This window comes from Trichosurus vulpecula, chromosome 4 (genome assembly GCF_011100635.1).
Source record: "Trichosurus vulpecula isolate mTriVul1 chromosome 4, mTriVul1.pri, whole genome shotgun sequence".
In the NCBI taxonomy this organism is placed as follows: domain Eukaryota; kingdom Metazoa; phylum Chordata; class Mammalia; order Diprotodontia; family Phalangeridae; genus Trichosurus; species Trichosurus vulpecula.
The window spans coordinates 59737677-59750873 of NC_050576.1; positions in this window are offsets into that span (position 1 = coordinate 59737677).

Genomic DNA, 13197 nt, shown 5'->3' on the forward strand with positions numbered 1-13197 from the left:
AAAAAAATGCTCTAAATAATTATTGATGAGAGAAATGCAAATTAAAACAACTTTGAGATATCTTATACCTGTCAGAATAGCTAAAATGACATAAGGGGAAAATGACAAATGTTGGAGAGGATGTGGAAAAATGGGGACACTAATACACTATTGGTAGAACTGTGAGCACTCAATCATTTTGGAGAGCAATATGGAAATATGCCCAAACAGTTATTAAAATGCCTATACCCTTTGACCCAGCAATACCACTACTAGGTTTATTTCCCAAGGTGATCGGGGAAAAGGAAAAGAACCTACACATTCTAAAATATTTATAGCAGCTCTCTTTGTGGTTTCAAGAAACTGGGAATTGAGGAGATGCCCATCAACTGGGAAATGGCTGAAGAAGTTGTGAAGAATGATTGTAACAGAATACTACTGTGCTGTAAGAAATGATGATGAGGCTGATTTTAGGAAAACATCACTTGCATGAAATAATGAATAATGAAATGAGTAGGACCAAGAGAACACTGTATACTAACAGCAATGTTGTTTGAAGAGTAAATGTGATTAACTAAACTATTTTGAGTTATGTGAATATTCAAATCAACTACAAAGGACCTATGAAAAAAGATGCTATCCACCTCCAGAGAAAGAACTGATATATGGAAGTATATATTGTATAGTTTCAAACAAAAGTTGGCCTTCTATTGTGTGGGGTTGGGAGGGAGGGAGGGAAATAACTTGAAACTCAAATGTAACCACCCCAAAAAGTAATAAAAGAAAAAATTTTAAAAATAATTAATTAATTGATTAGATTTAAAAATTTTTTTCTGACAAGAAACAATTCTAAAGAAATCACCAGACTGCCAAAGAGGACAAAAACTAAAAACTGCTACCTTGGATCCCCAAACAGTTTCTTTTTGACCGCCTTTAAAAGAAAAAATAGTTAAATGGGATTATCTTTCACATTTTTATGCCATGCCATGTTTGCTCAATTGTTTCATTCATGTATGGCTGTTTGTGACTCCATTTTGCAGTTTTCTTGGCAAAGATACTGGAGTAGTTTGCCATTTCCTTCTCCAGCTAATTTTTTTGTTAAGTGACTTGCCCAGGGTCACACACCTAGTTAATTTTCAAGTGTCTGAGGCTGGATTTGAAATCAGGTCCTCCAGGGCTGGTGCTCTATTCTTTGTGCCACCTAGCTGCCCCACCTTTTTTCTACAACTCATGTTATAGATGATGAACTGAAGTCAGTAGATAGAACCCAGGGCGTGGAGTTGGGAAGACTCATCTTCCTGAGTTCAAATCCAGCCTCAGACATTTATTATCTACGTGACCCTGGGCAAGTCACTAAACCCTGCTTGCTTCAATTCCTCATCTGTAAAATGAGCTGGAGAATGAAATGGCAAACCACTCCAGTATCTTTGCCAAGAAAAGCTCAAATGGGGTCACCGAGAGTTGGACATAACTGAAAAACGACTGAACACATACTGCAGGCTGTGATCAGATAACCATACCCAAGCCAATTCGTTAAACTGTTCAATGTACATAGATTGTACATCATTGTTTACATGTTGTGTCTCCCATTAAACCGATGGTACCTTGAAAGCAGAGACTATTCTTACCTTTCTTTGCATAACCAGCACTGAGCACAGTACCTGACACATAGTATGTATTTACCCTGTCCAAGCTCCACTTAACGGCTGTATCTTGGGCCCTTCTGGCTCAGAGTGAAGGTTAATGGTAACTGTTTCTCTTTTGACTACCAAGTCTGAGGGTCTTCCCCTTGCAATTTTTTTTCTCTTTTTTCTCCTTAAAAGGGCCATCCCTTGACTCACTTCTTAAAGGGGCCTATTCACTGAGTGGGCATGACATCACTCAAAGTGAGACCCTGAAAAGGCCTTAGCCTGAAAGGGCCAGGGTCTCCCAATGCATCCTGGGCCATCTCCAGTCATCCTGATGAATATCAGGCCACTGGACCCAGATGGCTCTGGAGGAGAAAGTGAGGCTGGTGACCTTGCACAGCCCTTCCTCACTCAAATGAAAGTCAACTGCAAGTCATGTCATCATTTCCCTGATGTCATGGTCTTCTTCAAAAATGAAGGACAAACACAACAATGGACTCACTAACAAAATGTTTGCTGACTGAATGACAGAGGTTGTTTCCTGCCCCTCCTCCTTCAGAATGTGTGCTTTTTCAAAGTAGAAGCTATTTTTTTGTCTTAATTTGTATCCCCAGTGCTTAGCACAGTGCCTAGTACGTAGTAGGTGCTTAATGTTGTTCTCTTCCTTTTCAAAGAGAACCAATTATGTGCAATGTCTTGACCTGTGTGTGAATAGAATTTAAGTGAAGCAGAGTTGTGCAAAATTATCAGTCCCACTCTCTTCCTGAGTCATGAAAGTCCATTGGCAGGACAAAAGTCAAGACTGGCAAAGGCCCAGGAAGGAGTGGATGGCCTTGGTGTCTTCCATGCCCAACCAAGTTCCAAGTATTCCCCAGCACCTGCTTCAGCTGCCTGTGGCCGTTAGAGCAAATTGTTCTCATCTGCCCATTCCCCAGGAGGAAGGTAATTAATAAATATTTATTGACTGACTGTTCAGCTACCTGCTGAAGAGAGTAATTTATGAAAGCCAGCATGTTCCCTTTCAAGTCCTCCATTTTCAGGTGGATCATTTTCATCAAGAATTTAACAGGATAAGAGAGGTCTGTAGTTATTCTGTTCCCCTGATTACTTGCCTTTGGATATTATCACCCTGAATAAGCTGTCCTTGCTGTTTTGTTTGTATGGCTCCCCTCTGTTACGTCTAATAAAATGATCGCCCAGAGATTTCAAGAACCTGTCATCTCCAGTGTGTACTTCCTTACTGGGTATGTGGTTTTTGTCAGGCTGGGTTGGGGTTTTTTTTCCTGAATTTGTCTAAGTGCAATTTCTACTTCTTATAGATCCAAATATGGTAGTTTTGCCAACGATGATTAAAAGTGACTTTTGATCATTCAACAAGTTGACATATTTATTACTTTTACTAGCCACCTTACCTCTCTCAGCCTCAGTTTCTCCATCTATAAAAGAGTAGTGATAACAGCAGCTACTTTGCAGGGTGATTGTGAGGATCAAATGAGGTAAAGCATGTAAAGCATTTTGAAAATTTCAAAGCTCTACATAAGCACTAGTCATAATTATAATTATAATCACATAATTTCATCTTTGAATGTTCTAGGGATTATGGGGACTGGTTGGGTTTCAGGTCAAGCCTTCTGTAGAGTGATATTTCCTTCCACTGCTTTGTATTGCTTTTGAAGGTAATATTGCTCATATTCTCCTGCCATCCTCAGAGTTTGACAAATGATTTTGTATTCTAAATGGATGCTGTATTTGACTTCCTTCTCTCTCCACTTTGACAAGGAGATCAAGCATTGGCTGACTCATGTTTCTATGCTCTATTGTTCTCCTTATTGTGGCAACTGTATCTGGTTGGGACCTGTGCTTTCATTGGTATAAGGAATAACTTAATGAGGAAATAGCCCAAACTGTGGTATACCAAGACCTCCTCTGCAATTGATAGTCTCAGAGGATGGCCTGGGGGAACCTGAAAGGTTAAGTACTTTGCCCAAGGTGACACAGAGAGTGTGTCAGAGGGAAGACTTTGAACCTAGGTCTTGTTGACCCAGACATTGACTTTCCATCCAAATGCCACGCTACTTCATAATAGCTTCTGGGTAGATAGAGATATTGATCAACTTCACAGTAATTTCCCAGTTTCATCCCTTTCAACCTTCATTTAACACATGTTGGAGCAAAACAAACTGAAAAATAAATCATGACTGACAACCTATGCTACATTCTACTCCCATGGTCCCCCACCTTTTTGCCAAGAGGAGGAAAGTCTTTTGTCATCTGTTTTCCATGGTTTAAGTTTTGGAGTAAGTGTCAATAATCAAGCTTAGTGGTTTCTCATGGGTGTAAGGCCTCACCACTTTTTATCTGCCCCAGACTCCCCATGCTGCTATGCTCCAGGCTTCCACTCAAGCCCAGCAATTCCACCAAACTAATCTGAGTCCCTCGGCTTCTAACTGGTGAGCCTTCACTCTTTCTGGCCCAACCCAGGTCACCACACTTTCTCCCTAGTCATCTTCATATCATACCATGGAATCCTCCGTTCTCTTCATTTCCCCTACTCCCAACCTCTACTCCTAGGAATGATAATTAATTTAACCCTATCATTCCTAGAAAAGATGTGTTAATCGATCACTCTTTGGCTCCCTTCATCATCCTTATGACTTTCCTAAACAAAACGCCCTTCTCGAGCTATCTTTCCCATACGTTGTATCTGTATCTGGGTGGGACCTGTGCTTTCATTGGCATAAGGAATTCTTTAATGAAGAAATACCCTCTGAATGCAAGCTACTTGACGACAAGGACTTTCTTGTTTTCTTTTGTTTCTATTTGTTTCCCTATGACTCAGTGTCTCGCACACTAAGAACTTAATAAGTTCCTCTTTGATTTTTTTATTTTTCAACAACATTAACTCATTTGAATAGGTCAGGTTGAAGGCCTGTCAGTTGTTGCCAATATTTCCTAATCATCTTTAGATTTTCTTCTAATTTGATGTTGATTTTGACCTTGTCTTTGATAAGATAATGGCTTGCCTACACATCCACAGTAGGACTTGATACAATTCCCACATCAGTAATTAATCATTTCGTAACTGGAAATAGTCAATTATGGTGTAATAATCATGATAGTCAGCATTGAAATAGCAAATATAATCTCATTTGAGCCTCACAGTGACCCTGGGAGATAGATGCTATTATTACCTTTGTTTTATAGATGAGGAAACTGAGGCACAGAGTGTTGAAGTTACTTGCCCAGGGTCATGCTAGTAAGGATCTGAGGGTAGATTTGAATCCAGGTCTTTCTAACTCCAGATCCGTGCTTTATCCCTTGTGCCTCCTCGCTACCTCTAGATAATAGCATCTTAAGACCACAGAATCCCGTTGAGAGTTGGAAAATACTGAAAAAGTCAATTAATCTGATTCTCTTAATTTACAGATGAGAACACTGAGGCCCAGAGAGTTAAAATGACTTGTATAAGGTCACAAAGCAAGTAAGAAGGAAAAGCCAGGGTTTGTTGATATGCAGACTAAAAAATTGTTTATATCTTGGTGCTTTCTTCCTGGTTTTCTACCTGTCTCTCTGAAGAAATGGTATACTGAGAACATGAAGACACAAGACCAAAGACAATTTTTCATTTAGCTCTTTCTTGGACTGCCATGGCCAAAGATTCATCAGCAACCAACCTACTGGTGTGTTGTTCTCTATTTAGGTTGATTCTTGGATAGCAGACTCAGATTTTACTTAAAATCTTTCCAGCATGGTAGAAGAACCTATAAGAGCTTATGTGCCATTGGTATCATGTTGGAGAACCCAAGGTCATCTATATGACACCAGGAGGTCCTGGATTTTTTTTGTCTATTAAGCTACAACTGTCTACCATTTCCTGCAGCCATTCCAGCCTGCACTCTATGGGCAACTCTGATATCTCACCTGGCAGTGACTTGCCTCCTGGCTTTCTGCCAAGAATATCACTGTCATTTCCCTTGATGATTCTTAGCAGTGTCCTCTCAGGTAGCCTTTCAGGGAAGGTACCTCTGGTCTGAGGGGGAAGACATGAGGAAGGAGTGATGTTACAATATCTTCCCTGGTGTCATTCACTCAATCAATAAGCATCTATTAAACACCCAGTATGTGCCAGACACTGTGCTAATCACTAATGATACAAAGAAAGGCAAAGGACAGTCCCTGCTCTAAAGGAGCTCAAATAAGAAAGGACAAGGCCAATGCTGGCATCCCTTTTGTTAAGGCTAGATGTGCCATGTACATGAAGCTAATCTTGGCTATAGCTCCACACCAAAGATATTCTTCTACATTTAGTCACATGATCTCATGAGGCAGAAGTGGAGTATAGCAAAAGACAATGTCACTGGCCCTATTTTCATTTGTGGTACCAACCTCCCTCAAACTCTAATGTTTTTCTATTGTTGATTTTGGGGTGGGCCTTCCCTTCTCTAATAGGCTACTCTCTCCAGGTCCCAAAGCTAAGAAAACATCCCAATTTCCACTAATTTATTATCCTGAAACATTTGCTGACATTAATCATGTCATCTAAAGTTATAATTAACCTCAACTCTTCAGGTGGGGGCTTTGTCTCTCAGCAGTAACTAAAGTCCCACCATTCCCCACCAGCTTACGGGAAAAAGAAAGGAACCCAGGACTAACTATAACAAATCTGTTGTGAGAAAATTATACAGTGAAAAATCCTCTGTCCCACTGATTGGCAAATTTGTGTCTGTGGGAGTAATAAGTGAATCGTGCTTTAATGATTTCTTGATGTCTCTTAAAAACATAAACAAAAATAAATAATTCCCTTTTCAGGGCACTTTAAGCCTCACAAACTGTCGTCCTCATAAGAAACCTTTGGAGTAGATAGTATAATTATTATTTTCTTCATTTTACAGGGAGGAAACTGAGACTCGGGGTGGGGGGGGTTCCTAAGTGATGACATGAGATTGGAAATCAGGCCCTCTGACTAACACCTTTACGAAGTCTTTTGGCTTTCCTTTGGTTTCCTTAGCTGGCTTTTGTCATGGCTGAAGGAAATGTCTTGAGTAACTTGAACATCTCCTTTACAACTGTATTACTCAAAATATTTTTAATGAATTAACATCTTAATCCATCAGTTTCCTTTGAGTTTGACTAGGGTGAAATAATCTGATCACGCCTGATGGAGATGGTGAAATACTGTTCCCATGCTTCTAGAGTTGTGGACTGGACCCTTGAATGCTTGGTAAGTAGAACAAGGTGCAGACCCACTGTGGTTCTCAATCTGAGCTGATTCAACTTAGAAAAGAAAAAAACTGATGACATGCCAAATTTCTACATATATACTCCACTTATTAAAGCCAAAAGAAGGAAAGAAGAGAAACAGGGAGGAGTTTTTGCAACCTTAAGCATCATATAAATATAACCTTGGTGGGCTGGCTCAATCCAGGAGAGGACGGTGAAAGCAGCATATCCTCAATTGGAAAGCACACAGAAGCTTCCTCCTTTGTGCTGTTGGACACACCTTTGCTCCAGGTTAGTTTGGTGAACTCTATTTTCTAAAAGTGTATGAAGAACGCAGGTTAAATGTTATTTTATGCCTACATCATTGCGTTGTTTAAAAATGTCTTTTATTACATAGTAACTAATAATATTTAATCCAGTGCACAAAATCCATAAGTGAGAGGAGTTTCGGAACTGAAGAGGGCAAAAGCCCACTAAACATCGATCTATTTCTTTTTCAGTGAAACTGAAGAATAGGATGGCATATATCTCATTTGTTATTGCTCTTGCCCTACAAATTAATTTCTATTTGCTTTGCACATATTTTCCATTTATTTAACTGAACACCTGTTGTTTTCCCCTAGTGGAATACAATCTCCTTGAGAGCAGGGACTATTTCCTTTTGTCCTCGTATCAAATGAAATAATATTTGTAACGTGCTGAGCACAGCACCTGGCACATATGCTGCTTTATTCCCCCCTCCCTTCCCTTCATATCTCCAGAAGCTAACATAGCTCCTGGCACATAACATATCCTTAATAAGTGCTTATTAGATTGAACTGAAGTAATGATAGGGATGGAATTTGCTCCTCCTTTTCCTCCTTTGTTAGGGAAATTAAAACTCCAAAAGATGTAAGGACACAGAAGGCACTTAAGAGGGGCAGGCAGAGATGATTACAGAGAAATGTCTTGAAACTTTTAATAAACCAAATTAGTTTAAGATTACCACTCCCACATTAATAGTACTGAACCTCAAGTATATAGAAGAAAAGCATCAGATTAAGCACTTCAACTTTTGAATGCTAATTTAAAAATTAATTTATGAAGCTAGAATTTTTTAAACAACCTCTGTGTATTTCTCTGGGTTATTCTCATTTTTTTCTTTAAACTAAGAAATCTCCCCCACTATGACCACTAAATGACAATGTGACCATGGACCAGTGACTTCACCTTAGATTCCTCAGGAGGAAAGAGAGCTCCTCTCCAGAGAGCTGTAACTTCATTATCTCATTATCTTCCTTCATGTGCTAACATTCTGTGATCATTCTATGCTTTTCCCATTAGTACAACTTCATGGGACCATACAAGTTGTTAACTACAAAGATTTTTTTTACCACTGTGTGTAGAGGCAGCTAGGGAGTTCCATAGTACACAGAGTACTGGGTATGGAGTCAGGAAAGCCTGAGTTCAAATCTAACCTAAGATACTTACCGGCTGTGTGATCTTGGGCAAATCACTTCACTGCCATCTGCCTCAGTTTCTCCAATTGGCAAATGGGAATCACCATGGCACCTACCTTCCAGGGTTGCTATGAGGATCAAATGAGATAATACTTGTAAAGTGTCTGGCCTCTAGTAGGCACTATATAAAGGCTAGGTATCATCATCATCATTATTATATGTTTTTGCTACCTATCTGTAGAACCCATGAGATCACAGGTATAGGACACAGATATGTCAGATCATGAGATCATACAGTTAGTACTGAAGTTGAGTGATTTAGGTTCTCAACCAATTCCATAGGTATACCAGCCCTAGCAATTGCCTGTAACCTCTGGATCTAACCTCAATGCAGGAGTAGGACAGCTAAAGTAATAGTCCTTAATCCATGACTGGGACGGAGGCAGGGAAAGTCCTAAGAAGTCCTCAGAGAATTTTAGAGCTGGGAGGGACCTCATACATCTTCTGGTCCCATCTCCTAATTTTATAGATGGAGAAACTGAGACTCAGACACTTTCTAGGTAGAGGGAGAGTCAGAATTTGAAGTCCCCTGACTCCCAGGCCACTATGTGCCCCCCCATGTTATACTCTTTAAGGAACTGACATTCTGCTAGAAGGGTACAACATGTAAAGAGTCTCTAGGGATCTATGCTTTGCCCTGAGATGTTGAATATTTTAGCAATGATTTGGATATGAGAATAGGTGGCAGGCTCTTAAAGTCAAAGACATATTTTCAAGCTGATGTAGACCTAGCTCCTCTTTGAATCCAGCTGTCAACCAAGTCTGAATCCATCTAACTGGGTTTTTTGCCTATATTTCTCCTCTACAAGAATAATATAGGATACTCTTTACAGCATCCTCACCCCTCCTCCATCTACCAGTTTAGTATCTTAGTGGGGAGAAAAAGAAATAATGAATTTAATTCATTCATTTGACAAACATTTTGTGTGTCTATCTTATAGCCAGCTTTCAAAGAGTTACATCTTATTTCCCTCATATCAAAAGGTCACATACCACCCTGGACCTTTTATTACTCCACAAGAATCCTTCTCTGGTACCTTGACAAAGCATCAATGTAACATTTAGGTCTCAAAGAACATGGCAGTGGTATGTAAGATCATGCTGTTTCCACCAAGCTAGAAAGGCTTTTGAGTATGGTCCCACCATTTAAAGGTCAATGTAGCTAGACACAGAGGAGTCCATCCTGTGAAAGTTATTCACATCATGGTGGACTTTCTGGTTATAACAATACATGAGCTTCAGTGTATTTGTAGCTTCATCCTTATAGCTGCTCTTTCCAATAGTACAGAATACACTCCAGGCATACTTTCTCATTCCTCTTCCATTCCTGTCTGTGTCTTCCTATCAATACTTCACGTAATATACTAGGGATCTTCCACTAGGTCTCCTAACATTATGTGAGTACCAACAAAGTGTATCTGATAGTTCATTCTCCTATGTTATCAGCCCATCTCCTTTCCCCATCATACATGGCATTAATAACATCTTGAGAGGTAGCCTGGCATAATGGAGAGAATGTGAGATATAACATCAAAAGACCTTGAGTTCAAATCCCACCTCCAACATTTACTAGATGTGTGAAGATAGGAAGTCACTTAACTAAGCTCAAGTTTCTCATCTGAAAATGGAAGCAATAATAAAAACCTTAAGAGCTGGTGAGGTTCAAATGACCTAATGCATGTAATAACTTGGAATCATTAAAAGTAATATGCAATTTCCCAAATGCAATTCACCCTGTTGTTTTTCTCCAATTCAGTTTTGAACCCACCTCATTGTCCAATGTCTAGCCAAGATATTTGGACTGATGTATTAAATCAATACCCTATCTAGTCAACTATATAATATAGTCTGGAGAAAACCTATTCTTCAACTATTTTGTTTTTCTTACATGGAATATGAATGGAAGCTCTTTAAATTGGTTGGAGATCTCATTAAAAAGGCTCTGTAGTATATCAGGGATAGATACGGTCAGCACAAAGTAAGACCTCACAATCTATAAGGAATCCCCCTTTCATTTGGATTCTGTGCTAGATATCTTTAATGACAGTTACAAACACCTTTGGCAAGTTTCTGATTCTATATCTCTCTTAGTATTCATAATCAGTGTTGCAAAAGAGAACGAGAGATCTCTATTTTTTCTATCAAGAAATCTTCTCTGATCTTAATAGATGGATAGGAAACACCATTTTGGAGGAGAACCTGGTAGGGCAAAATTGGATTGCAAAATTGTTGAAGGCTGGGCTCAGGTAGGAGGTCTGATGGGGTAGGCGAGGCCGAGCCATACAAAGCATTGCTTAGAGAAACTAGAGATACTTAATCTGAAGAAGAAACTTGGGAAGGGAGAGGGTGAAGGGAGTCACAGTAACTCTAGTCAAATAACACTTAAGGCCCTTTACAGAGTGACACTCTAGGTACTCCACAATCTAGCTCCAACATAGCTTTCAAGGATTATTTCATATTGCTTCCCTTCATCAATTTTGCAATCCAGCTAAAATCTATTAGTAGTTCCCCAAAACTGATCATATCTTCTCCTGCATCCATGCAGTCCCCCAGGCCTGGAATGCACTGCTTTTGTCTTTGGGCCTAGTATACAGTTTTTATTGTTCAGTCATTTTAGTTCTCTACTCTTCATGACCCCATTTGGGGTTTTCTTGGCAAAGATACTAGAGTGGTTTGCCATTTCCTTCTCCAGCAAACTTTACTGATGAGGAAACTGAGGCAAACAGGGTTAAGTGACTTGCTTAAGGGTATACAGATAGTATGTGCCTGAGGCTGGATTTGAATTCAAAAAGAGGAATCTTCCTGACTCCAGCCCAGATGTTTTATCCATTGTACCACCCAGCTGTCCTTAGTTTATAGTAGCTACTTAATAAGTGCTTGTTGATGGATTGATTGTCCAGGATGCTTTGCTCTCCTCTCTATACTCTCTCCTTTCATGATCTCACCACTTGCAGGAGTTAATTCAATATGTCTACACAGATGACTCCCAAGTCTGTATACCAAGCAAACATCTTTCAGTTATATTCCAGAATCATCGACTGCCTGCCTGCCAAGAACTGCATGTTCTGTTGGCAATTGAAAGTCGATATATCCAAAATTTGTTGTTATGATTGGTTCAGCCTTTTGTTATGAATTTAACCAATTGCCTAACAATGACACCTAGGTATTTCCTGCAAATGCTACATCTAACAGTGGTCACATTTTGGGACCTATGATTTTGCTCATTCAAAATTCAATTCATTTACCGTTTATTAAGAGCCTACTGCATGAAAAATTCTGTACAAGTGGCTGGGGCTAAAATAAAATTTGAAAAATAAATTTGAAAAATTATTCCAGAATCCTCTCTCTCTTCCTTTTTTTGAGATCTCTCTGTGTCCCAACTGGAAGAATTGAAATAAAAAGCCCACCCTGGGCCCAAGAAAGATTTTATATCTTTCTGTGGCATGGCTGCCTCCTCCTCTGTTATCAGATTAATGAGTCATGATCTATATTTTCTCTCCAGAAGACTAATTTACTAGCATCCTCTTCCAACCCATAGCATTTTTGTCCCTATGATTTCATTGGTATTGGGAATGTCCAGTGAGGAAACCCCCTCTACCAATGCAGATCAGTACCTTATACACAACTAGTAGTCTTAGAGAGTTGCCGGGGGTACTGGGAAGGTAGGTGATTTGCTCAGAGTAACAGAACCAGCATATTTCAGAGGTACCACTCAAACTAAGGACTTTCTGACCCTAAGGCCAGCTATCTGTCTTACCCGCTATGGCAGGTTACCATGATACATTTATGAGTTTTTATATGTTTTACACATACTGTAGTTAATTGACAGTATTCCTACCCCACCTCCTCTAACACACACATACACACACACACACAAGGATTATGACAGTGTATTTGAGTTATGAGAAATTTAATCATAGGCTTTCTGGTGCTTAGCCAGTAGTTCACACATAGTAGGCATTTAATGAATGCTAGTTGACTGACTGGCTTAATGAAAGTTAAGTAGCTCCAATTGGGCATGGGGGGAAGGGTGGAGGCAGGTTGGGGATGGAAATTATGAGCCAAAGGTACACAAAAAGATTACAAGTAGGATGGGACCCAGAAACTGTCCTGTGGGTAGGACTAAAAAAAATCATAATAAAAATAAAGCAGTCAGTTTGTTCAATGGAGATTGACGAAAAAGGAAAATAAAATAATAAATCCTATCTTGTCATTTAGATGACTTGTAATCAGCCTTATTATTGTAGCCCTGACCACATTTATAACACCAAATAGACTCATTTATCAATGCAGCTCTTTTATGTACGAAGATGAGAATTGGGGGCAAGAGGCAGGGTGTAATTCTTATCTTGGAAATAACCAACTATGAACTAGAAAAAGATTGTTAAGCAATCCGATGAATTTGGATATTTGTACTTGACTATCCTTGACTTGGAAATTCTCAGAAGTGTTGCTTTTTAGCATATTGTGTTAGGAACTGCAGTATTTTGTCGCATAATCATTGCCACTGCATAATCGTCGCACCCTGTTTTTTGGTTGTTTTGGGTTTTTTTAGTCCAAAACTTTATAACCATTCATTGCATAATCATCACATGGCATTATTCTGTTCATTATGTTGTTTAGAAGGTAAACAGAGCAGCAATGTATTTACCTGTGGCATATGGATATGCATTTATCTCTTGGGCATTGCAATCCACAAGCCTAAAATTCTCAGCACATGTGCTTTGTCAGTACATTTCTGAAAACTGATTGGTGTGGTTTGTTTAGAGTGCTGCAGTACCAATGGTATTGTCACTCAACCCAATGAAGGTGCAGTAGGGGTAGATGAGCAGGTGAAACTGCCATATGTAATCACATGATATCTTCACAAT